Source organism: Pundamilia nyererei, unplaced genomic scaffold (genome assembly GCF_000239375.1).
Source record: "Pundamilia nyererei isolate P.nyererei 1_Seehausen unplaced genomic scaffold, PunNye1.0 scaffold00039, whole genome shotgun sequence".
NCBI classification, from domain to species: domain Eukaryota; kingdom Metazoa; phylum Chordata; class Actinopteri; order Cichliformes; family Cichlidae; genus Pundamilia; species Pundamilia nyererei.
In genome coordinates this window covers 2,719,212-2,722,707 of record NW_005187440.1, presented here as the reverse complement: position 1 = coordinate 2,722,707, position 3,496 = coordinate 2,719,212, and the positions used below count along the sequence as shown (strand labels likewise).

Here is a 3,496-nt window from a genome sequence, read left to right as displayed (position 1 = left end):
TACATACATTACACAAAACATCACATGGGGAAGACAGGTCAGAGAGGTATAACAATGGAAAATGCACCACATGAGGAAAGATAAGGAGAAAAAAATAACTCCCCCCAGACTGAGCTCCAACAGAGAGATCAGTTTGAGAACAGAAAAAAAACACCTCTGCACATAGCACATGAAAAAACTCTTGATACACCAAAGAAACACATGACAAGCAACAGGGGTGGGCAAAGGGTGAGAGACAGCCGATTTAGACAGTACATCCGGGCCTGCAGCCTGTGCGCTGGTCTCCTTGATCCACCGTCAGCATCGGAAGGGAATAAGCGTCGAAGGCGTTTGGAAAGGGAGGGGGGATGAGTGTGTGTGTCCAGTTCAGCTGAGACAGTCCTTCGCCCTGCTAGGCTAAGTAAACAGTCTTCCAGCCAACCCAGGTGGCCTTGCATGGAATGGGAAGGAACAGTCTAAACACAGACGTTATCAGGGTGCTGTTGTTCGGCTCCAGCCTTGCTATCGCAGCTGGCGCCGAGAGGGTATCCCCATGAGGTGATGGTGCTTTTTACTTTAGTGCGAACAGCTCATATGAATTTCAAAGCAGTTCTACAGTCCAACACTGAGAGGAGGAGAGGAGAAAAGTGCGACCGCCTTCGTCAAGAGCAGTGTGACCTTCTTGGCCAGGCTTGGGACCAGCAGTAACAAATATACTAGCTTTGGAAGCCCTGAGGATGGGTGTCTCCTCCACCAAGGAGCCACTAAGAAAATACATGAAAATTGTATAAATATGGTATGTTGATTGGGATTTACAGGAGTACAGTACAGGAGCCGGCATTGCCACATAAAAGATTTCATTTTTGCTGCTTGATGCAATGATGATGATGCAGTGTACATAAAGTTAAAAGATTACAGCTAATAAATCAAATTTCATTTCATTCAATTTTATATGTGTGCATGAGCTAACTTGTAAAGCCCTTTGGTCAGCTGTGTCGCCTTTAAACGTGCTATAGAAATGGCACTGGACAATGGAGAAAGGATAAACTGAACCCATTCATAACCATTCATGGCCAGCTTGATCCAAGCGGTCCTCGGTAGCCATGACAACGAAGACGTCCCACAAATCCCGCTGGGCAAAACCAATGATGCACACCCTGCAACTAAATATAATCATCTAAGGGTGTTTACTCACTTTATTTCACTTCCACGATGTTATTTCTCTCTCCTACAGTTTACATAATCTGACGAATTCTGCAAATTAGTCGATGACGTCATTTAGCCACTTTTAATGACTTTTCGGAAAGTCAATACCGATTTTCCTTACTGAGAAGCTGGTAGCAGACACACATTGCCAGGGTTGTGGTTGGCACGGCTGACTGGGTAACACCTTATGACCAGCTAGTGTCACTAGCTGGTGACAATGAGAGCCTTTGGCGATCCCAAAGGCTGCTCCAGAAACGATTAAAGTATATTTAAAATATTTGTTCAGTACTTTTCCAAACCCCAGCAGCTGTCTGTTCTAAGTTTTGAGTCTCTACTAAAATTAAAATAAAAGCATTGTAACCTGTTTGTTTTTATTTAATAAGCAGCGTAGCTGTACACTATTATTATTAAGAGAGATTAAGCTTGTGTTTCTGTCATGCAGTGATTGTGCTTAACTGTATGAAGCTTATTAAACATTGTGAAATATATCACATGTAAAAGCCAATTCTGCCAAAGTGCTTAAAATACTTGTTTAAATTATCTTTTTTTCTTAAAGAAATCTACTTCATCATGTGTAATATTTTATATCATGTGTAAGTTCCATCACAACCTGCTGTGGTTTTATTTTGAAATGTTTTTATTGTTGCATGCTGCACCCAGTGTGAATGTAGAGATTTGTGAATTTCATCAGTAATAAATGTTTTTGGACCCTTTAAGGCTGAAAGCGTTTGTCACACTCATATCACAGACGTCTAACGTCATCTTGTTGGCCACACTAACTAAAGAACAAACAAACAAACAGCCCACCTGTAGCATTTCTACACATTGACCTCCACAGAAAAGTGTCAGTGTTAAAGGACCTACATGACATAAAGCAGATCATTGTAATGTTGTTGCACACTGTTGCAGTAATGAATGTCCTAATGTGTATATTGTCAATAATAATGTGGATACTCAAATTGCAACTCAGTCTGAAGAATCTAAAAACGGTGAGTCGAGATTTTTTACCTATTTTTTTGGAGAAATCATGGGTGACAATAAACAGGCAGTTGCTATGCTTCTACGTTTAATGATGATTACTTAACCTGACCTGCATCATTTTACACTCAGTGGTCACATCGCATCTCACTGCTGTCAAAGAGTTCATTAAGTTGGCACAGGTCAGCAGTCCTCCTCCACCGCTCTCTGTCCCTTCAGCAGGTCGATGCCAGCACTTCAAGCTCTTTCAGTCAGAAACCTTTGCTGACCAGCCAGTCCTTCAGCTCATATCGAAGTGACCTTTGACCTTCACGGTCATGGTGATCACATTGACCTGTGTAAGCAGCTCTTTCCCCATCACCTCCTTCAGGTACTGCCTCACGTCCTTCTCTAGAGCCCGAATGTCACCCTCCCTTTTCCATATCAGCGTTAATTTCTGGTTGCTATTGGTTACATCAGTGTAAATCAGGATGTCGTGTCGGGAGCTGCAGATCATGTAGGGCAGAGACGAATTCGGGCAGATCCCGCAGTAGGCATCCAGCCTGATGGGGTAGGACCAGTGTGTTTAGGCAGAGTGGGGATCCGTGATGGTGGGATGAGCCGCTCAACAGCTGAACTCTTCACTCTTGGTAAGATGTTGAAACTGTTTTGGGTTCTAATCGTAGGAATAGACAGTTTTTAGGTTATATAAAAAACTTTAAATTGGTCTGAATTGATCATAATGGGAACAAGTTGTTGAAAAATCCTTCCTGAATATGCATCTGAACAGACCCAACAGAGCACCTCAGTAAAGGACTTTAAATTCTTATCACTACAAAATTTAATAACTGGGCAAAGGACAGACGCAACAATACTGATGATTACAACCTCACAAAGAAAACAGAATGTATGTTGTATCACTCAACACTAGAGGATATATTAGCTGTGTCAGTTGTTAGACTTGAAACAACAGCTTTAATGTCCACATTTTGACTTTAGTCTGTACAGTTTGTTCACTGACCTTCTGTCCCTCACTGACTCAAGTGCCTCCAGATTTGAACAGTGTTGGTCAAGTTACTTGAAAAAAGTAATCAGTAACTAATTACTGATTACTTCCCCAAAAAAGTAATCCCGTTACTTTACTGATTACTTATTTTCAAAAGTAATTAATTACTTATTTCCTTTTAAAAGCACAATTTACAACCTGAAGCGGTGATAAAGCGATAGATCTTCCAGCCCAATTCTACTTTTTCTGCATAATCCATCATACAAAATGTAATCAAATGGAAAGGTCTCTTTTTAAAACTTGTTTTATTAGTTTTAATCTTTTAACTTTATGCATCAAGCAAAAATT

At 40.9% G+C, this 3,496-nt stretch overlaps 1 pseudogene; it reads right to left on the bottom strand.

The window, feature by feature from the left end:
• Nucleotides 1-2,238: 2,238 nt before the first annotated feature.
• LOC102196436 (39S ribosomal protein L49, mitochondrial pseudogene) overlaps nt 2,239-3,496 on the bottom strand; it is a 20,662-nt pseudogene continuing 19,404 nt past the window's right edge.